The 24,040-nt window shown below is 39.0% G+C and overlaps 1 protein-coding gene across 1 annotated transcript in view; it reads left to right on the plus strand.

The window, feature by feature from the left end:
- Window positions 1-24,040, plus strand: part of LOC133215132 (microtubule-associated serine/threonine-protein kinase 4-like) — a 117,910-nt gene that overhangs the window by 8,171 nt on the left and 85,699 nt on the right. The window lies entirely within an intron of this gene.

Genomic DNA, 24,040 nt, shown 5'->3' on the forward strand with positions numbered 1-24,040 from the left:
AAAAGCAGAAGCCAAAAGAAAGTTAGTCCTAAGAATAGCATATTTTGTAAGCAGGTACTTTAACCCTGAAACCTCCCCTCCTCAAACCCAAACGAAACTCTAATGGTATGTTGGAACTTGTTGGTATGCCTGATGGATGCACAGAGGTGTCTGTATCTGGGAAGCAGTACCTTCTTCCGGTCAAGGGTTGGTGGCATTCTGGCTGAATGTCCCAGAGATGGCATTGCAGCGGCTGCAAGAAGCATATCTTGCACTCGGGATAACTAAATAAAAGTGAGGAAAGGTGACACCCTACTCCCTCCTGAAAGGGAGTTGAGAACAAATTGAACATGAGAGATGAGAATTTTGCACGATTGTAGAAGATAGTGCTCTGATTGAGAGAACATGGAAACATAGAAAATGGAGCTTCTCCTGACAGAATTATTTGTAACAGATGTGTCACTTAATTCAACAATACATAGTTTAATATCTATGAACCTAGCAATATAGAGTGAAATTCTTCCTTCAGTCCTGTTTCCTGTTGAGTACAGTTCACACTGAGAGAAAGCAAAAATCTTTATCAGAATTTTTAATTGATGAATGTGTCTTTGGAGGTTTCAAACATAGTTTGAAAGTAGTTCAGACATGAACATAATCCAATCCTTGATGAAATGGATGTTAGATACTGATTATAAGAATAAATCAGACTTGCTTTTCTACCGACAGATGCCTTGGTGTTTACCAGAATTTGTTGAGAGGACAGTTTTCATAATGTAAATCAACACATGGCTTCTTTTATTCCCTTTTATGAAACTGGAAGGAGGATGCTTGAATGTTAACTCATTCATCTGAGAATGCTGTTCCGTGAGAGGTCATAATATCCTTTGTGATAATACTGTTAAACCTCTCAAAGTTAGCTGAAAAAAAACTACCCTAAACCGTATACATTTGTTTTACAGATTTGCTTTTTCAGTGAATCTGGGCCTGTCTAGCTTGTTCTTACGCATGGGTATGTCAAGGGAATTTCCATAAATGCTGTAATAGTAGAAGCAAAGGCAGTCAGGCAAGTCCAATATGCTCTCTCCACCTTGTCTATGAACACCCCACGCAAAAGGATGATTATGTCAGTTCATTGTACCATCAAGTCTTACCAGAACATCTTCCTTTTGCTTTCCTCACATAATGGACAAAGAAAATGTGTAAGACATTTTGTAAGTGAGCTTGGTTTGTTGTTTTTTTTTCTTACCTTAGGCTTGGTAATGTAGCTGCTTCCCTGGCCCTTCTGCCATGTTTTCATGATTGAACTGTTGTGTTTGAAGGCATCTGCTCCCCATCTGTGGCCTGTAACTAATGAGAGAACACGAGTTCTGTTGGGAAATACATTTCTATCTTTTTTTTTTTCCTTCCTGCTTGATTGTGCCTCACATGCGCTATTCTATCTTGCCAAATGTCAAAATATTACCATCTTTCACTAGGCTTTAATTTCTGTTGGTAGGAAAAAAATTTAAAACCAAACCCAAAAACTTTTTTCCTGCCACTTTCCCCCCCCACCCCAATTTTCTTCACATTTTTTCCTGCGTGTCTTCCTCAAGTCTTGTAACAGCAAACTGCTTGCTGTTTTCTTTTTTTCTTGTTGTTGTGGGTTTTGGGGGACTTTGTTTGTTGTTGTTTTTTTCCCCCTTTTTTTTAAAGAAATGTTTTAAAGGAAATACAAAACATACTAGAGTATATGAATATACTAGGTTATTTTATTAAATATGCAAATTGTTTGTGTAGGTCAGTCCTAAGCATTCAGCATTATCTATAAATTAATACCTTTTAACCATCATGTGTTTCCTTCTTCTGATTCATAAATTATAAGGCAGGAAGAAACACTCTGACAGTCTACAGGAAATAAGACACACAGCAGTAAAGGTTTAGTAATTTGGCCCTCCCAGTCAAGGTAATCGTAGAATCATGGAATAGTTTGGGCTGGAAGGGACCTTCAAAGGTCATCTAGTCCAGTGCTTTTGCAGTGAGCAGCTATATCTTCAACTAGATCAGGTTGTCCAGAACCACATCCAGGATGGCATTGAATGTCTCCAGGGATGTTGCATCCACCACGCCTTTGGGCAACCTGTGCCAGTGTTTTACCGCCCTGACTGTTAAATCTTTCTTCCTCATGTCCAGCCTGAATCTTTTAGTTTAAAACCATTATCTCTTGTCCTGTCACAACAGGCCCTGCTAAAAAGTCTTTCCCAATTATTCTTTTAGGCCCCTTTTAAGAACTTAAAGGCTGCAGTAAGGTCCCCACCTGGAGTCTTCTGTTCTCCAGGCTGAAGAATTTCAACTCTTTCAGCCTTTTCTCATAAGAGAGATGCTCCATCACTGATCATTTTTGTGGCCTCCTCTAGATTCTCACTGTTCAGTCATTGACAAGTTTGAGAAAATTTGAAAGGGTTGCCATTCTGGCCAGCTTTCTTTTGATTGTTGTTCTTTAACTGAGCTGTGTTTCACTACTAATTTATTGCTGATGCTGTTGTCTCTCCCACTAACCTTGGTAGTGGCCTTGGAGACATCAGGCCAGTCTTATAAACATAAAAAAAAATGTTCTCTACATTCTTTGGGGCTGTGTCTGCATAAATTCAGTCCAAGGCTCATCAGTTTGGTATTAATAGAAGGAAACAATCTGAAGAGAGTTCCAAAGGACTGTTGCATTTTTTTGCCTCAGTCAGTATGGAAAAATGATTTTTCCCTTTAACTCATGCTGAGGAAACAGAAACATGTTTTCCAGAAGGCATCTGCCCCAGGAAGCTGGCCTAAAGGCCAACAGCATGGTGTGGCTTCTGTCCATGCTGGGAGTGTTGGGCAAGTATAAGGACATGGGGAGCGCATCATGTGCTGCTTTTCCCTCTTGCGTGGGCCAGACTGTCTGAAAATATGCAAGTGCGCAGGAATTGCGTTAAGGAGCATGTCTTGTGAAGATGGGAGGCTGTAGTGCAGTCAGAGGCAAAAGTGTCCCATTGGTTTTATTCATGTAGGCTCTAAGAAATGATCCATAGAGCTGCTCTCAGATTTCATCTTGTAGGTAAGTACTGAAACGTGGTACAGGAATGAAGTAAAACACATCTGGTACAGACAATCAGAAAACTGTGTTCCACAAATTAGGCTATCAGATGTGGCAGGAACATCCAGTGCATACTGGAAATCCAGCACCACAATGAAATGAGATGCTGCTGAACTTAGTTTTAATATGGGAGTAGCCGATGGGTATAGTATTAGAGTATCTGCCAAATTGTAAATTATTTGAAGCTACATTTTAAGCATTATTTCTTACAAGGCATTGCTACTCTAATAAAAATATTCTTACTAAACATGCATGTAACAGAAGAGAGAAAATTCTGAAAGTCAGTGTAATTACTCTATTTCATGGAAAATCTTGTATAATTTTTTTTTTTTTTAGTTGTGGATATTGCTGGCATCAGAGGAGGGAAGAGTCTTGAGAGCTGGCTCAGTATTCTGTATTACACAGTAGACTCTTTGGAGGCACAGTAGCAATGCATGTAATGCTGCACAACCAAAAGTGAGGATAGAGACACGGTTTTCATTATAGTTTTTGTACACATTTACAGATATTTCACCTAAACAGTTTGTGGTTTCTTCTCTGCAAACCATGTATTTTTACAAAACCACTTTTCTGATGGATATCAAGATTCCATAAACATAAAACTCATAAACCAGAAGTGGATGACTTATCATTAGACGATAGATATCCTGAGGGCAAAGGTAGCAAATACTATTAATACAGCTGTTCAAGGTGAGTGAAAGTGACTAAGTATAGACTTCGATTTCAAATGCAGCAGAAGTCCAAGTAGCTAAAATACAATTCTGTATAATATAATTTGGAAGGGATATGATGCTTTATGTTCTTAGGATAAGAAGTGTACAGCATCAGATTTTTTTTAATAATCATCATTTTTTCATGAGGTAACTCGCATTAATCTGTTGACTTCTGCATTTCCTAGGCAGTGGATTCTTCTAAGACCTGCCAAAAGTGAGGCAGCCATTGCCTCATCAAAATCTTAGAGAACAAGGGAAACTGATGTGAAAGGTGAATTTGTTCCTGGCTTCAGGATGTGGCTGCAACTTTGAGGATACTGAAGTAGATTTTGGAGCAGTCTCTCTTTTCTTTTTTTTTTTTTTTTCCTTGAATCCTCTGACAGTGGTGTTCAAAAGGTGTAAGACATTTCCAAACAAAAGCAAAGACTGAGAAGTGTCGGTTTTATCCTTTCTGCACATCACTTCTTCAGGCATACTTCTGCTGTGATGCAAATACAAACCTTAAATTAGCTAATGGGTTAATGGGTTGGATGAGTAGTGAGGTGATTACTCTTCCTGATGGCAAAAAATTGTAGCACACCCTTTTCTGTCACCTTACTTCATCCACACCCTGTTCTAACCTGTCAGAGATGTCTGTCTCATCTATGTGTTATGCCTGGGTTTTTGGACTGTGCAAGCTCCTTCCAGCAGAGGCTTTCATTTGTTGTGTTTGTATGGTGCCTAGAACAATGAAGAATCTTAGCACTGTTGCGTATATAAGAAGTAATAATGGTTCTCGTTAGTAGGCTTTTTTGCGTGTTGGACCAAATTGTTTTGCTGTTGAGAGGAGAAAATGTGAGGTTTTCTTAATTATGACAGATCTTCCCTGAAAATAGTTTTTTCTTTAGAAGTCTTGAAATGAAGATGACCTGCTCCAGTTTTCCAGAGTTTTTGCAGATTGACTCCATTGTAGCCTAAAGGAGGAACGCTGCAGTCTGAAATCATTGTACTTTTTGAGCAACAGCAAACTCACAGTCATATAAACCTAGAGTAAAAACATCTAAAATAAATTATATATAAATTGCATTCCAAAGATTTTCTTCAACCAGAAAGCACCATTGTATCTTCCAGTAATGGCAAAGTGGTGTTGTGTTGTTTTTCTTTGTCTGGGAGTAATACCACATGGCTGTAGTGTTATGCACAGGAGTACCTACAAAACAGAAGTGGCAAATTATTTTGTCACATATTGCTGCGTTTTAATATTGGAATAGAAAATGTGCAACAGTGTTAATGTACTTAATGAGTTTAGTGGTTACGAAGATTTTCAAGCAAGTACTTAGTGTATGATTAATGTGTGATTAATTTCAGTTGATTTTGTTTTAAGCAAGCTGGAAGGTACCTCACTGCAACACTCTAAAAGCAGTAGTTTTGCAAAAGGCTTATTTGGTTTTGTGTTTTTGCTTTCCTTCTTCCAGCACACTGAATTTATAAAAAAAAAACAACAGTATTGAGCTCTGACAAGTACTTTCTCTGTTGGAAATATTTGTATGTACCTTGAGGGTATGATTTCATTGACTGAATGTGAAAATCTGACTTTTAATCTGCACTGTGGCCACACACTGCCTGTTTGCCTCAACAGAATGAGTGAACTTCCATGCTCCTCTTTGCACCCTCAGTGGTGATAACCTTCTGAAAAGGTTATCGGTTTAATTTATCTACTACTTAACTTGGCCAAGAATTGGTAAGAATTTGATTTGTTGAACTGTATAATTGTGTATTGTTAAATTTAATCTCAAAACATCCTCATTGCACTTTATCATCAGTGGTGATAAATTCTCTTGAATGGTAGAATTGCGTATGTATAGTATGTAACAGACCTGTTTTTGTTAGTTTTGGTAGTTTTCCGTAACTCGATTCCATTGAAAGACATACTGCTTTTAAATTAAGCATTGATAGAGAAAAGCTTGAGGTAAGCAGGGATTTGCTTAACACAAATATGCTGTCAAAATGATTAAACTCATTTTTAATTAGCTTGTTGAGATCTTAAAGAGCAACCCAGGGCTGAAGAAAACACATTCAGTTGATCTGTATTTCTGAATGTTCAGTAGGTTGCTTCACAAGTGCGTGCTTGACTACTCCTAGTTTACCAAAAGGAGTGATGACCTCACGTGGTTGGCAGCCCAGATTCATCTGCAAAACAGCACTGTGCCCTGCAGCACCATACTGGGGTGTGTGCTTAGCTCTGACTACTAGTTCATCGTCATTTCCTGCAGCAACTAGTTAGCCCAATGCCTCGTAGCGTGAAATGGGACAAAATCATAGCATGAGGTGGTAGTGCTACAGGCATTTAGACTATTAAAGCTAGACCTGTAAAGGATATGACGTGTAGCTTTGTATCTCACTGCAGTGTGATTCCTGTCTCCACCACCAATGAATGACATGCTTCTATTTTTCTATAGTGATAAAGCATACTGGGAGATAGTCGTGAACAGGAAGACCAGAATTTGTCCTTTAGAGAGATTCACTATACTACCTGCTTTAAAGATATGGCTAATATATTGAATACTCAGAATTTAAAAGCAGAATATAATTTTCTGGAATTATTACCACAGATGTTTTTAGAACTCTGAGTGGGTGATGTTTCAGTGGCTATCTGCTGAGCTGTACTATCAAACCTGTATCAGTAATGTAATGTTCAGTTCAGCTTCAGTCTTACCGAAAATCTTGGTAGTTTAGCAGAGTTTTTCCAAAATTACATTGTACCTCTCCTGTGTTCAACAGGTGAATAGGTGTGAAGCTGCTGTTCTTGTGTTTGAGTTTGTTGACTGGGGAGAAATATAAAAAATAAATAAAAAAAATTTGAACAAATTACGCTGTTTCTCTGAAGAAAATAAACTGTGTCAATCAGTAAACAGTCTCCCCAGTTGTGTGAAATCTTCCAACACTTTGCAAGGAAGAGATGATGAAATTACATTGCAAATTGTGGGAGGAAGTATGCATTGTTGAATGTCAGTTTATCAAGTAGAGTCTTGGAGTTTTCTTTATTGGTCGCTTTTAAAAATTTCATTGTCATTACTTTCCTGTATCAGCTAAATTTATGCTAGTCACAATGAGGAAAGAGATTATACATCCTCCTAAGGACAAGTCAGAGCTCTGAAATCAATGTAAGCTAGGTTAAGAAAACAATCAGTCACTTTTTAATTGGTCACACACCCATATGTATATCAGCTTAGTTGTCCAGCCCTTCTAGACTGTGTGCTACCACTGCCTGCACAGACTTTGTTGAGATTTTGAAAGACTGAAAGATTATTTTGAGTTAATGTTTAGTTATGCATTTGTAGAAGGGAAATTACTAAAAAGCATGTGATTACATTAACATTGGATTATGTGAATGCTGTATCATTTAATTTACATCTTCAAAAGTTGAATCTGTTTATATGGGTATTGGTAATTCCTCCAATTATAGTCTGAAGAAAAGGTATATATATCTTTTATATTCAAGCCATTTCAGGAAGTGGCTTTTGCTGGCATTATTTTGTCTTTCAGGTGTATGCCTACATTTGGCTTTCAAGTTGAACACAGCCTGTTTAAGGTTATTTATAATGATTATTTGAAAAGCCAAGCTAGAGCTTATGTTAACAGAAAGTCTACTGTTTGATTAAACCACTAAACCAATTAGAGGTTTGGGGCCTCTTGTTTGTAAAATCCAGGAAATGTAGGAATAATGTTCAAACTCTCAGCATATTCTTCCTTACTACTGAGAAGTTTGGAAGATCACAGAGTGCTAGTTCCCCTTGAACGTGTCTCCATTACATCAAATAGACAGTATGTGAAAGTTGTGCCAAAACAAGTTTTCAGTGAAACGGAGTAGTCAGACATTAAAACTACAGAATTTGTCTCAAACTGTAGTTTCAACTTTAAGTTCTCTTCATTCGTGCTGTTTAAGTTTACCGGCAATCTGCAAGACTGCTATCTGTGGTGGAATCACTGGTGTGAATCTCAGAATAACAGCTCTGTAACCTCGTGGCAGTAGAGCTTCCAGAAACGTGTTGACAGCCTTGGGGTATAGCTTGTTTGTGTAAGAGTTAATTGCTAGCATAGTAGTATTTCTTAGAGCATTCTGAGGACCGTAACGTGTATGTGGTCGTACTTGCAATACATACTTGAGGAAAGGAGGAAATTTCCTCGATATTGATCCCATTGTACTGTTTTAATGTCAATTTTAGCATTTTTTAGGTCTAAAACCAATGTAAGTCATAGACACAAATTCTAATTAAAAACAGTTATGATCCATGGAAGCAAAAACCTAGATTTTTTTCTCTACTTTTTTTCTTATAAGTACATTGCTTGTGTCTTAACAGCTTTTGTGTAATTAACATTTTATAAATAACAAAGGCTTACATAAAATCACTTTTTGTAGGAGAGTTCCTGTTCTCCTTGTTGGTAACTTTGACACAAACTCCCGTTCAGGTTTACTCTTTCACCATTATGTCTCTGGTGACCCAGACATTACTGCTCTGAGGTAGAATTTTAACTGAAGTTAGAAATCCAGGCAGATCTGTTCTGCAGGATTATTAAGTCTTGAGACTTTTTTAACTTGTGTAATACTGGGATTCTTGCAGGGATCAATGCATGAAGAAGAAACACTGTACACTGAATTGCACTGTTCAACTTTGTTCTGTGTCCAAGCCAGTGTTCCTTTATATCTTGAATTTATTTTTGCTGTATGTATCTTGACACTTTATTTTCTAGTATGGAAGTGTTCGTGGATAAAAGTTCATTTTCATCTGGTTTTAGATGTTTAGGGTTCATATTAAATCTTTCCATTGCCAAAATGGGTCTTGAAACATGGACTGCAAGGAAATTGTCAAACAAACTCCAAAGCAAAAAACCTAAACCAACAACAAAAAAAACCCTTGCCCTCAAACACTGAAAACTTGTTTTCAAGTCATTGTGTGAATCCAGAAGCTAGAACTTGAAGAGTAACATCATATACTACATCATACAGTTTTAACAGTTGACAACACACTTACTTTGGCTTCCTCTTGTTCAGTTTGCTTGCAGTCCTACTTGTGTTGAAGCAGATACTGTTTAAACAGTTAAGTTTTAACACAGATGCATGGCATCCTGTGCTGTATAGTTTGACAGGCAGTATTTCCAGTGGCATCTGGGGTTGTTCTTGTTACTGCTAACAGCACTGCGAGATCTGGTACCTAAAGCTATTGCTGCTGTTGCATCATGTAGGTTGTAGGCTTTCATAGCTCTAGACAGTTAACTGATGTGTTCACAATTAAAATGTTAACTATAATTATCACTACTTGCTTTGTTTGTCTCTACAGTGGATGTTACTTTACTACGATTTTATGTGTTACTTCAGTCTTGACACAGCAGGATGAATTAAACAAATCTTCATTGTGAAATTATTCCTCTTCACAATGTTAGTTCATGGCTATTTGCACACTATAAATCATATACTTGCACTCGTTTTTTTTTTCCCGTTTCTTCTTCCTTCTACACTGAGTCACTGGCATTTGCTTTCATGAATCCTCTGTGACCTACTTCTGTTTGTGAGCAATTAGTACGTGACTTTGGTAGTAAAATACTCTGGTAAGGATACTTTTACAGAACAAAGTATATGCAAAATTTGTTTTCATAAATTGCTTATATACTCTGTGCTGTATTAGATGGATTTAGTCTTTTCCCCATATTCTTGTTGGATACTGTTATATAAAGTCCAGTATAGGAAAGTATTGTAGGGATTAAAGGATAGTTTTAAATTATCATTTTGCCTTGGTTTTGTGTTTCTGAATTTTTGTGAGAAAATTGGGTGTTAATTGGCCACTGAAGGGACCAGGAGAAGTATATATGAGAAATTGAGCTTACTTGGTCTTGAACTGCTAAGTTTCTGTAAAATGTTGCACACAGAAATAAATCCTGGTAAAGACAAAGTATGAATGGCTTTTGTGGACCAGATGCATTCCTTAGAGCTCTACTCAGAGACTTGTGGTTTTGAATTTTTTCACCAAGAATATGCTGCTCATTTTTAAGTTTAACTTACCAGATTTTCATGAGATGTAATCATGTGGATAAATTTAAGGTCAGATTGTGTTATAGTTGTGCTGGGTTGCCAGCTGTGGGACAGAGCTTTAAGTATATACCATTACAGAGAAGAAAAATTTCCCTCTCCCTCGATAATGCGTTATCTCTCCTCAGAGCCTGCAAGAGAGTTTGCAGCCCAGCACTATAATGTTTTGAGCTCCAGGAAACATATCTTAGGTGAGGATTATGAAGTTGTACAGTATTTCTGGGCAAAAAATTTGGATATTTGGATCATTAAAGTGACATAGCATGTCAGGGAGAAGGGACCATTTGTGGCGTAACATGAACATTTTATCAGTACTTTATTCGGGGTGGCCTAGATAATTTGTTTCTGACCTCACTGTTTGAGTAATCCAGTCACTTGAAAGCTATGCCACTGAAACTTTTTTAATACCGCACCATACTATTTTTAATAGTATAAATGTGCATGTATATATAATGCCAGGTCTGTGGCGGCAAACTGAAACATGTAAATCATCTGATCTTTCCTGGCTTGTGTGGTGCTTGATGATTATGTATTGCGAAAAAAGAAAGAGGAGTGGATGTCAGAAGCCTTGTGTTGTCATCCTTGCTGATTACTATGCCTGGAGAAGTTTGAATTGCTTCACTGGAGATTATTCAGACGTTTCCAATTACCTCACCATGACTTTGCAGCCAAGCAGTGTGATCTGCATGTGTAATAGATTGCCTGCCTTGGTAGGTGTACAGCCGCGTGGAGCTGAAGTTTGCTCCCAGACCTAGTCTACATGCTGCGTTTTGTACAGGGGTAATTATTTGAACTATAGCTAGTCAGTTAGTTTTGCTGACATAATTTTGTTTAGTACACAATTACATTTGAAAAAGGTAGTTTGTATTCTTATGATTGATTCTTATTTCTGTCTGAGAAAATCTGAACTAGTAAAAGACTTTTAGCCTATGGTGTAACAACATCTGCTGAAGGGAGAATATGCTTATGTAATTATACGTAAGAGTATATATATATATATATATAAGTATAGGTATATATATATAAGTGTAGGTACACAGCTAATTCTGAAGTGTAATAAACTGTGCTGGTAAGAAGTCTCTGTAGCTTTGTAAATTTGTGAATTTCTCATGAAAGTTTGTTAAACAATAATAATAAAAGGTTATGTCAGTTACATAAGCTTGATTTCCATCTGGAGAAAAAGGATAGACCAGACATATAAGGAGTTTTATATAGGTTATTTACTGTTTCGCTATAAAAGAAATGTGGCTGTGTTTGGGAGCTCCAAGGGCAAAAATACTCTTGAAGTTGTTACAGCTCCATGTGTGTTGTAGTTTAAGCCTTGAAAGCAACTATCCAATGCATCTTATACAGCAGCTACCATGCAGCGTCTTATTCCCTGGCAGTGAGATGGGAGAGAGTTGTAAATAAACCCCCATGGTCTGAGATAAGAACAGTTGATTTTTATTGTTAAAGTAAAATAAAATAATAGGAAATATATATACAGGAATAACACCACCCCCCCACCCCCCACCCCCCCAAAACCACCCAAACACAAACAACAGCAACAAAACATAAAAAAAACCCAAACATCAAAGACATGATGCACGATACAACTCCTCACCACCCGTTGACCAATACCCAGCCTTCCGGGTAACTCCCCCCAGTTTATATACTGGGCATGACGTGCTGTGGTATGGAATACCCCTTTGGCTAGTCTGGGTCAAGTGCCTGGCTCTTCCTTCTGGCTTCTTGTGCCCCTCTTTGCTGGCAGAGCATGAAAGACTGAAAAGTCTTTGATCAGAATAAGCACTACTGAGCAACAACTAAAAATACTGGTGTGTTATCAGCATTGTTCTCAGACTGAAGCTGAAGCACAGCACTGCACCAGCTGCTAGGAAGAAAATTAACTCTATCCCAGATGAAACCAGGACAGTATGATTGATGAGGAATGACACCTAGCTGCCTGCACGTTTGGGTCCAGGAAAGACTTAACGTTTGTAACCATGAAGTGTCTGGTCACTTACATTGCAGCATGACTTTGTAGATGTATGGTTTGTACTGAACAAGCAGCTTTTTTATGAAAGCTGGCATTAATTTATGCCGTCTTTGGCAGGCTTAATAGACACCAGCAGCTCAGTGGGCACAATGAAAGGATCTTCCCCCCCCCCACCCCCCCCCGGAATATAATGCTTCTAGATGCTTAATTATGATTTAATTAAAAAACTTTTGGGCAGCTGATTGGGAGGGAAGGAAAATGTGCGTTTCAGTAAAGAAAAGGGGTCTATTGTTTGCAAACTAAATTTCTGAACCCCAGTCAGTGTGTGCATACTGAAATGTGGGGCACTGATGGTGCTGGCAGAGGTCTTATGGGAGCAGACATAGTTTTCAGGTTGAATGCCTTCTGCTTAATTGTTCTTATTCAGACTCCTAACCAGTAAAGGACATAGTTTTCAAACACGGTATTTTGTCCTAGATAGAGATACTTCTTTTTAAGTGCTTTACTTTCTCAATTCCAGTGTATTAACTGCTTATGCACTGCTGATTACTTGTGTCCAAGCAAAAGACAGTACAGAACATTAATTAAAAAAATGTGTATTACTCATATGCAAGGTGCGATACTTTAGTTATATAATATTGTCTATTGGGTTTTTTTAAAGTTCAGTTAAAGAAAGGAGCAGGACTGTTTTGCTGTTGTTTGCCTTAATTGCTTTAAACAAAGGTTGCAAACTTATTTCATACTGGTTAGCTTAAAATTAGGTGTTTATTGCAAATTTTTGGCAGCTCTCACACGTAGGGGAGGAAAGGAGAGAGAGAGATAAACCACTGCAGCTAATGCCAAAGTGCCTTAAAGAGGATGAAGCTAATTTCCCCTCTCTTGTCAAATGCTCAGTAGGCAACTGTGCTTCATCCTGCTGTGCTTTCAGATCTGTGGATTTGTATTCTCACTTCTAGTTCTCAAGAGGTTAAATAACAGCAGTGCTTAGAACTTTCAGCTCTTACTGGGAGAGTATGTCTGCTGGAGACTAACACCGTTGAATGCTTCTCTGTCCCTGTGTCCCTAGGCTGCAATAAAAGGAAGCCTGTTTCTGTTGTTGTTTTGGAAACTACTTTCAGAAACTTTCTGCCAGATTAAGTTGCTTAAGGTGATAGCTCATACAGCTGCACTATTCCACCATCATTCTAGCCAATTTTAAAGATCTTGTGTTTCCACCAGTTGGCCAGGAGTGAGTACATGGGATGGGTAAGTTGTGGAGGTGCTCCTTCACTAGGAAGCGCTCAGTATCCTCGCTTTGGTTTCAAAACTCTGTGAAGCACTTGCTGTGTTAGTAGTGATAAGCATTATGCATTTAGATGGGAATAACAGTGATTGCGGTGAATACGTGTGGTCCATGTTTATTTAGGCTGTCACTCCTTTGATAACTTGTTTCTCTTGAAGATGCGAAGCTTACAGAAATGGGAGTTATGGTGCAAGAGGTGTCAAGGTTTGCTGGGTTGGTATTCATGAACCACCTTATTCCTGAAGTGATTTCTCAGGTGATGGAGGCTGAGTCCTTTCAGCTCTGGGGCACCTCAGGCCCAGCTGTGACATGGAGCTGGGCAATTCTACTATGCTAAAGAGCAGGAATGGCAGTTCCCTGGCAGACAGAGTGGCTCTCCTGCCACCTCATGAGGAGTCTGGGAAGTTCTGGGAAAACTTGGCTGGAAATGAGTGTGAGAGTACCTGCTTTCCCCAGGACACTGGAAATATCGTGCATCCTGGTTATGCCTGCTATCCTTTTGGCACATTTTCCAGGAGAGATGAAGGTTTTTTTCTGATACAGCAGGTGACATCTCTGCCAGTTGAAGTGAAGGTGTCACAACTAAGTATCTCTCAAATGACACAGTGGCATTCGAGAGTAGAAGTAGAGTCATGCGTGTCCAAAAATGTTTGTGCTAAAAATCACAGACAAGTCTGTCAGGTTTAAGGCAGAAATCTCCCTATGAATAACGTGATTCGAAAGAAACCATAGTTGAGTCATTTGCTTAAACTTGTTCTTAAGATGGAAATGTGAGATTGGGATATTTATGAGATACAATAGAGTGGGTTTTTTTCCCTTTTTTCCCCCCCCTATGTTTTTCCTATGAGTGAGTTTACAGACATTTATTTTAATACCTTGTAATTTCTTTTCATCTTTTTGTCCTATTAAATTCTAATTTGCTTTTCTTCTGATGAGTCCTGATTGTGTAGTGCCATAAAAAGTTGCATTGAAGTATTGAACAATTAAATGAGGCTTATACAACATCTTTCAAGAATCCAGTTCCATGTTCTTCTTTATGTTCTAGCATTTTCTTGTTGAAGAATACCTTCTGCCAGGGGTTAAAGTTACATATGTACGGGTGCACACGCACACCAAGTGCGGCTTGGTTTTTGGTTGTGATTATTTACAGGTGAGCTATAATCTTTCATCCTTTTCTTTGTGTGAATTAACTAGAAAGTTACAACTGCCAGTTCCAGAAGAATCATGACTCTAGAAAAGGCAGAATTCTCCCAGGAATATGCATCAACAATATACTAGGAATAGTAAAAATACTAAGATCCAATACAAGGTATAATTTGCACATTTGTATTTTTAAAATATGAAAATTACACACATGGCTTGTAGAAATTTTTAGCAACATTGTTGATTTTGTAGATCCTTTGTAGAAAGGGAGAGTAAGTTATTTAGCAGTTAGTCTGTAAGTATTTACTTTTCAGTCAGAAAACAAGGATTGTTGTGAAAAAGTATATTTTAAATTCAGGATCTTGCCCAAGTATGAATTAAAAACAAACTCTTTTGTGTCTTAGTAGATTTCTTCTGGGAATGTAGTTTTTCTTCAGCCAGCTGCATTGCTCTGACGTTGTCTTACCCATTCATCCTGTGAGATGTTGGTAGTATTTGCTAAGTGTTTAAAGGCCACACATGTAATCATCATGTGCTCCCTCATTGCTTTGAGGAGTTGAGAGCCACCAAATTTAGCAAGGGAGGAAAGAAGCAGATCTGTCTGGACTCTCTACTCTTTTGAGTAAAAACAAATTGTTACTATTTAATTATAGGAGAAAGGAGTTAGATATAAATACAAATAATTTTAGGGGTTAAACCAGAAGAGAGCTGCTGGATTTAAAAGTGAAACAATGTAAAATCTCTGTACTTCAGACAGGTTCCAATTTCCTACTGCTGAGTTTTAGGATATGATTAATTTAGCTGTACTTCATTATTGTTAGGAAACAGGGTGTGTATATGTGTACGAAAAATATTTGTAGGAGCTTTTCTTTTAATGTCTTTTCTCATGGGGAGTTTCTGCAGTGTGGTACAAAGCAGATGGTTTTTCATGTGATGAAGGGTACTGTGTAGAGTTTTGTTTTAATAAGCTTTTGATTCTTTTTATATGAAAGTAGCCTTGACAACATAAATTATTTTGACGGGTACAAAGATACTGAGGAGGTTGAAAGGAAGATAAAGCACAACTTCTGTAGTAAGAAGCAAAGCAGACTAAATGATTTCTTTCATTCCCCCCAAGCGGAACCCTGTTGACTCTGAGGGGTGTCCTGTGCGTGCTGTTTTGTCCAAGAGAGGCACTCCATAAACCTACTCTCTGTGCTGTTTGAAGAATGCTTTCAGTGCTACAAGGGGTCTGTTTGGCTTATTCTAGTCCACTAATTCTGTGACAGTATGGTGAGCTATGCACAGTGGTGTTCAGAGCTGTGGTTGTTAGGAACAACCAAGGAAAAAGCAAAGTAAGCCAGAAGTTGATAGGTTTGTGGAGAACAGAATGAGAAAGCTGGGGAGAAGGTGGACAGGGTTTCACTGTGGTAGGTATCTGGATAAACAGGTCTTCCATCTGTAGTTTGGAGACACTCCCATGTTTTATCTGAATTCTGAACTATGCTGGCCTCAGTTTCAACTCGAGTGACGGAAAGCTCAGGGTATGTACTTGGCTCCCTTGCAGTACTGAAATGGCCTGGGGAGTTGGCTGTGGTTAGTCCTCAAGTCTGGATGGATGTTCTTTAAAGGAAGTAAATCTGGAAGAGGCCCTGTTTGTTGATTTTATTGAGGGCTTTTTTTCTTTGAAGGGCCAGCCTGATAAAAACTGGCCAGTGGATGAACTGTTCAGTTAAGTGTAAGTGTGGAAAAGGCTCTAGCTCTATACCTTCACTTCAGCTGGGAGTGGTAAGGTGAGGAGGGGATCCCCTAGCTACCTCCTCACCCGAGTCTGATTTCTTGGTGTTGTGAGCAGCAGCAGCAGCCACGGGGCACCAGCCTAGCTCCCAAACAGGGGACAGAGCTAGTGGCAAGCACTGCCTGTGACAGTCTGTGCTACAGCTGGAGCTTGAAACACAGAAGGCACTCCAGCTGGAGGTGAATGGAGGCTGTGGAGGGAAGAGCAGCATCCAGCAGCCCCGTCACCTGCCTTGGCTCCCCACACTCCCTCAGTTCCTCCCAAGCAGTTAACAACGAGCAAGGGGTCGAAGTGAGAAATATCCTGCCCCTGACCTGACCACCACAACATGATAAGAAATGTCTGGCTGTACCCTCTTACCCCAAAAGAGGCACCAGGAGCTTGTAGTGTAGTCAAAATCTGGAATGATCTGGGTTAATGTGAAACTGCTGAAGATGGCCAAGAGCACAGTGAAACGCGTGTTTTAAACCTTCTGTCTGTGCTGCAGCCTTGATAGGCATTTGCTCTGGTAAACAGGGTATTTCCTGTCTAATACAAATGGTTTATGCAGGATTATCTACTATGCAAATCAAAGCACTACTTCATTTGATTGATACCTTCACATGATTGATGCTTTGATCTTCACAGTGTGACATATAACACTTTACCTTTTTTTAAGATTGCATTTGTTAAATATTACAAACACATCACTGGGGCTCCTGATTATTATTTTTTTTTTCCAATAAGGTGTTTCTGCCTTTTTTCTTTTTTTTTTGCCTTTCATCTCCTCAGTTACACAGAATAAAGGTACTGATATTTAGCAACGATTTAGGCCAGCGCTATGTGTTTCTTCCTCTACTTCTGGTACTAGCTTCCTACTTACCCTTGTATTTTGAAGGAGTAATATTTATGCATCAAGAAATTTAGTTGGATATCTCAGTATGATAGCAAACATGCTGTTCAACTAATAACTTGGTTTATGGCCCTTCCCAAAAGACAAATAAAATAAAAAGTAAGTTCAAGAACCAGTGGGATTTAGATGATCCCATCAGTGTCTTCCCAATAGGCTGTCTGATAGAGAGATGTAGAAAGTGCGTTTTGTGGATAATGGAGCAGAATTGTGCAGTGGTCTGGCTTATAATGACTGCTCTCCACTGCCTGCCCACTTTGTATGTATTACAGGCTTTGTTTTGTAGGCAGCTATTTTATAAATATTGTACAACTGTGAAGTTGGTTGTTAGCTTAATACTCTTTTTTACATGATATAATTAAGTATCTCTATAGGAAGTTTAAACCTAACCAGTTGTTTTAGGAAGGAATGGACACAGAGGTAAACCATTTTAGTTCTGTAGAAGAAATTCAGATTTCTTCAACTGCTGATTTTTCTCCTGTGTGAGAATAAAAATTACGGATCATAATTGCTTAAGAGTGAAAGTGAGAGCAGTCAGTGGAGTTGAATGCAGTCAACGCATATCTAGCACATGGAGTTGAGAAAGCTTAATGAAGGATCTGTTTATTTGTTTGGTAATACACTGGAGGAATGGAAGTTGAGAGGTCTTCTGTAGTGTAAGATATCTGTCCTTGTGACAGTCTTCCTCAGATCTGATCAGCAGAGATTTGGCAGATATTTTTGCACGTGTGATTATGTTTTGTTTTTTTTCTTGGCAGCCTTTTTTGCAGTGATGCTGTCTTGCATGTGATTGAACCATTCAGGCCATCCATACAGAGGCTGATTATGTGTCTAGTGGGTTGCATTTTAAGTTTTACTTTTCTCTAGATTTTTCATTTTTTTTATATTTATATATATATATTTTTAGAAAGATGAAGGAAAAGTTTGAGGTCTCCTCTTTTGTATGGTTGAGGAAAGATGGAGTTCTGGTGGCGCGCTGGCGGGTATTAGTAATGGCAGGGGAGAAGGTGTTGAACACAAGTGCGTGAATACCTAGAGAGCACCCTTTCCATGCATACCTGGCCAGTAGCTGAAATGGTCAAGGTAGTTGCTGTGTTTCAAGCCCAGCCGGTAACTCGGAACTACACAGCCACTTGCTCACTCCCCACCCCCCCAGCTCCCAGAGGGATGTAAATGAGAATTGAAGGAATGTGACTCTCATGGGTTGAGATAAGAGCAGTCCAGCAACTAAGGTATAACGCCAAATCACTGTTGCTACCACCAGCCGTAATAATGGTAAGGGAAATAACAAGGGAAGAGAATACAACCTCTCACCAGCCGCCAACCACCCGCCAACCAATACCCAGCCCAACCGAAGCAGTGATCGAGCCCTTCCGGGTAACTGCCCCCAGTTTATATACTGAGCATGATGTGCTGTGGTATGGAATACCCTTTCAGTTAGTTTGGGTCAGGTGTCTGCTTCCTCTCAGCTTCCCATCTTCCCTGGCAAAGCATGAGCCTGAGAAAGTCCTTGGTCAGAGTAAACATTACCGAGGAACAAGTGAAAACATGGCTGTTATCAGCGCTGTTCCCAGGCCGAAAGTCGAAACCACAGCACTGCACCAGCTACTAAGAAGGAGAAATATGACTGCTACTGCTGAACACAGGACAGTAGTCTTACAAAATTCATGACAAATTCTGCCAAACTGTCAGCCACGTACTTCATCTTAGTGTGCCGTGTTCATTCTGTTCTGACAGCACTCTCATTTCTTCAGACTAAGACTGGCCTCATTTAAGTTGACTGAACTGCAAATACAAAAGAGTAAAACCTGAATCCCTACATTACAGCGGCTAAAGTTTGAATCCCAAGACCCTTCTTTCCCTAGCTCATTAAAGACTGGTATTGAATAATTCCTCACAGAGAGTAGGATATATAACTAATAGGATGTTCAACTGCATATGTAACATTTTAAATACAGGACTATGTATGTCCATTATATAAATATAGTGTCCTGAGTTTAGCAGTAGTAGTCAATTTTTCTTCTTCTTGGTAGCTGGTGCAGCTCTGTGTTTTGACTTTCAGCCTGGGAACAGTGCTGATAACACCGACGTTTTTAGTTGTTGCTACGTAGTGTTTACTCTGACCAAGGACTCTGAGTCTCATGCTCTGCCAGGGGGGAGGGGAAGCTGGGAGGAAGCAGAGACAGGACACCTGACACAAACTGACCAAAGAGGGATTCCATACCATAGCACGTCATGCCCAGGATGTAACGAAGAGTTACCTGGAAGGGCTGGTAGACTGCAGGGTTGGAGGAGGTATTGATCGGTGCCGGGTGAGGCTGGGGGGAGCGAGTTATCGGTCAGCAGGTGGTGAGATGTTGTATTCTCTTCCCTTGTTATTTCCTTTATCATTAGTATTATTGGTGGTAGCAGTAGTGATTTGTGTTATACCTTAGTTACTAAACTGTTCTTATCTCTACCCATGAGAGTTACATTCTTTTCAATTCTCCTCTCTGTCCCTCCGGGAGTAGGGGGAGGGCAAGAATGGGGGGAGTGAGTGAAGGAGCTGTCTGGCTGGGTTTAAACCATGACGTCTAGGTATACTTATAGATGTAAATATATATGTATATGTGTATGTTTATATACATATCTGTATTCATGAGCAAAATTTGGGAAGTTTATATGCAGATAGGTAGTCAAGTAAAAGTATACCAGAAAATGATGTTAGGTGATAGTAAACGAGTGTCAATATGGAACATTGGTAGCCATTAAAAGAACACAGAGAAAATTCTAGGTGTTACTGATGGTATATTTTACTTTAATTCAAATGGTTTGTGCATTTCTCTCAATGGTTGTAGCACCTTGAGAATATACATACGGCAGTCCAGAAAATAACTCTCAAAATTGCCAGTCTTTGCTTCCTTACTCTGCAGTCTCTATTAGCTGTATGGTGGAACAGGACTGCAACAAATAGCACTGGATGGAGGCTGTGGATTTTGTTCATGTAACCCTAGTTCCACAGTATTCAGAGAGGAACACCCTTGGTTGATTCAATTTCTTTTCTAAAATGATCTAAGTATGAAACTACCATTAACTGCAGGCCATGTGTTACTTTGACTTTATAGCTCAGCTGCGTCATCAAATACAAGCTTAAGGGTTCCTTTTGACAAGCAGCTTGCTGCACTATTGGTGTGCATCATCTCTTGCTGGCAGCTGTTTTTTTTGCATTCGAGTCAATGTCCCACAGAACGTGGCTGAATTCTGGAGAGCTTGGAAATGCTCAGCAAACTGAGTATGCAAAAGACTTCTTTAAAAAAAAATCACAAAACAAGCGATATTCTTCACTTTAATATTTTAATTTTTTTGAAGTCACTGCTGCATGCACAGTTGACTCTTCAGTGTTGCTGCTCATGGAGATAATAAATACCTATGAAGGCATAGGGTTAGCTAGCTTCATAAGAAGTTAAATATAACTTAACTTTCCTGTATGAATAAAATGGCAGTATCTCAAGTCTTGCTAGGGACAGGATATTCCTCCTGAGGCATTTTCAGCTATGCAAATTTAATACCAGAGAAATTATAGCCACCTTTTCTATACCTAGAGCCTCTATGGGAGTGCTGGTCTTGCATTATTAATCTCTCTTGTGTATATGTAGTCAGGCTTTGTATTCCAGGCATGACAATATCTTAATTTCTCTGCACTAGTATTAGCAAATAAAACATTGTTTGCAACCTTTCTGAAGAAAAGAGTCCCCTTTTAATCTACATCTTCTGATAAACCACTATATTAATGCTGATAGCAAAATTAAGCAGCTGTATTGCAGCTCAGCATAGCCTATAAAGGTTATACTGTCATAAATTACAGTCAAAAGTTAAACTGGCATAAATTACAGTCCAAATCAATCTTCATTACAAGTGTAAGTACTAATAATTGAGGATGTTGAGATGAAATCATTATAAACAATTAGAGCAGATGCCAAATTCCCATGAAAAGTGTGGTGGTGATCTCTGCCCATATAGCCTTCTTTATTACTTTTTTAGTAATCCCCACCCCAGAAAAACCCAACAAAAAAAACAACAACCAAACCCAAAACCCCAGAGAAAAACACCCCCCCAAAAAAACGCAAATGAAACCAAAACCCAAGCAAAAAACTCCCAACAAACAAACTGCCACCCCCCAAAAAAACCAACCCAATTATACTGCTGGTAATTTGCTCACAGATGAGCCCTCCTTCTGCGGAAAAAAACTTCAAATTCACTGCGTGCCTTTTGCTGTTCCTTGATTATCAGGAAACCTGCATTTGATATTTAAGCTCTGGATTAAATACTGCCTGTCCTAGAACTGGATTTCTGCTTTGACTTTTTGTTGTATTCAGTGTCTCCAAGTGCTTGTGGAGTGCAGCTCTATGTTAACAGCCGTGCTAGTATTTGTGTCTTGTGCTTTTCTGGTTTCCATCTAGCGGTTGCCATATTTTTGCCCAGGCAGCTTTTTCCTGATACAGGATGAGTTGTGGCTGTTTAAGGAGCAAGGTAGTCAAGCTTTATGCAACTGGATTTCACCTTTCAGCAGCTGTAGTTCACATTTGCTTTGTGATCAACAAGGTTGAACTCAGAGCACTTTTGATGTACTGTACTTGTTTTAGCATACTTCTCATGGGAAGTGTTGGTCATCTGCAGCAGCTGGAGAAAAGCATTGCTCTTAAGAGTAGGTGTTGGGGCTCATACTGCAGCTGAGGTGAAGGAGGAATTCCCCAGCAGTGAGACACGGTGAGAAGTCAGGATAGGGAGGAGAGGTGTGAGTGAATAGGAGCATCAGAAGGAGAGAGCAGGAGGCAAGTCACAATCTGTCAGAGGGTGATTTGGAAACCAAATAGGAAATTATAAATTGGATTTCAAGATAGGGAATAGTGCCAGTAGTCCAGGGCATTGCTGATACGATGGAATGCCAGATGCTTCCAGATAGGTAGCCACTGTGGGCAACAGACATGCATCCGGGAAGGATCTTCCTGGAACAGAGATGACAAAGGGAAAAAAAATGTAAACTTTCTATTCTGTGTAAGTTTTGTATGCACCCCAAAGTCTTCCCACCCACACCCCCCCCCCCCCTTTGCTCTCCTGTACTCTCTTCTCCTTGGGGAAAAAAGATGTTTTTCTTTCCCCCTTGTTTTTTTCAGTGATGTAAACCCTGTGTTGTATCTTCTGCCTGCCTTGCTCGTCTCTCCTCTGTGCCATGCAGCCGGATCACAACGTGAAATCTGCGGCATTTTGAGGGTGTAACAGTTCTGCGGTTTACCAAGGTTTATGCTTCCCTAAATTAACAGCCCCTGTAGACAGCACTACTGTAACTTTCCTGCAGACAAAGAGGCTTTCTTTTAGGGCTGCCTCTTATCAGTTGGTTTATCTTGTCAGATTTGAATGAGAAAAGAATAGTTTTATGAAGACAATAGAAGGGGAAAGTTACTTAATGTGTTCAGGGTGATTTTGTTTGCAGAATGGGTTTAAGGTCTGAGATTCTTTTGTATACGGAGGATTGCTGTTTCAAGGCTGAATACAGTTCAGTAACTAATGGTTTGGTACTTCCTTAGTTCAAACCCTTTTGTGGGGGTCTAGCAGCTTAGATCATCTTTCAAGGTTCCCTCAAGAGCTGGGTTGTTTTCTTTTTTCCACACACAAAAAAGGCTCCTCTTATAAGAGCATTATTCTGGGGAAGGAGTTGTGTTTCACAGACCATGCAGGATGGATAACATTGGTTCAAAATCCTTGTGGAACAGAACTGAGAAAACAAAGCTACAGCAGGAGGTCTAGGATGGATTGGTCCTGTTGTGATTTGGATCTTACCTTACTGGTGAGACAAACAGAAGAAACTTAATATTTTTTTATTTTCTATTTCTCAGTAAAACATTTCATTTGAGTGTGATGAAAGAGAAGTTCTTCATAAAGCTGCAGCCATGTCTGAGCAAGTAGCAAAGATTTTTTTTTAAATGGTGGTTGGAGAAAGTTCTCTTATTACGTAAGCTTTTGGTATTGAAGGCAATCCATTGTGCTTCCCAGAAATAATTCTTAAAAATAGCACCCGAAAAACTGAGAACTCAAATTAAGGTATCTTTGATAGTGATTTGTGAAAGGTGTTGCATTAACTTCAGCTGAAGAATGCCAAGTTCGGATTTTAATGTAAAAGTGAATACAAGGCAGTCACTTACTTTACATAGGAAGTTCTGGCAAAAGTGATAAAATTATCAGTTTCTACAGATATGGGCAAATGATGCTGATAAACCTGTGTCTGGAATCATCTTCATAGCAAAATCAGTGTAGGGTGCCTAAATCTGTTGAAAGCAATGTTTACTTTGCTGAGAACCTATCCAGGGGATATATGCCTGCACCACAGATGCTTTAATGATATCATCACATTACTGTGGATGGATGCAATATGTATGTCCTTTAACAAATGTTTAATGAATAACAGAAGTTTCTACTGGGTTCAGTCTTAGATTGGGAAGTTGCAAAGAAGTTATTCAGACTTTTAAAAACAAGTGTATCAAGCGAGGCTTGTCATGGTATGATACAAGAAAAGTTACAAAAAATACAGTGATGTTGCATGAAGCCAAAACAAAGAATTTGGATACTTCAGGTGGACAAAACTTAGGGGGGGGGGTGAATTTGAAATCTTGTCTAATGAAATGCAGAATATTTGCTCAAGTTCCATCAGTTAAAAAGTTAAGTGCTGAGTATGTTAAAAGTAAACATAGATAGCTGAGTTTAATCTAGAAGGATTTAAAAAACACATGTGTGTAATTTTACATTTACAAAATTCTCCCTCTTTATTCAGCTTAGAAATTGCAGCGTATGTCTTGAGTTTTCCAGTGCTGTAAATGGGAATCCTGCAGTCATTTCAAGCTTGCTTTTCATACATAGATTTGCAGTAATGATTTATATACTCATGAGTATATTATGTAATTGATCATAATAATAGATATGGCAATTAATGGTGCAGTTCATGCAGATGAACTTTGAACTAAACAGCTGGGAATGGCACCCTTGCTGCTTCACACAACATTTTTCAAGGGGAGACTGATCTCAGTGTTTGGACTCTTTGCATATTTCAGGTATCTTCTATACTGTTTTCATACTCA

Source organism: Neopsephotus bourkii, unplaced genomic scaffold (genome assembly GCF_033783945.1).
Source record: "Neopsephotus bourkii isolate Nb327-2 ecotype Australia unplaced genomic scaffold, CSIRO-AGI_Nbou_v1 NB_955, whole genome shotgun sequence".
Lineage (NCBI taxonomy): Eukaryota > Metazoa > Chordata > Aves > Psittaciformes > Psittacidae > Neopsephotus > Neopsephotus bourkii.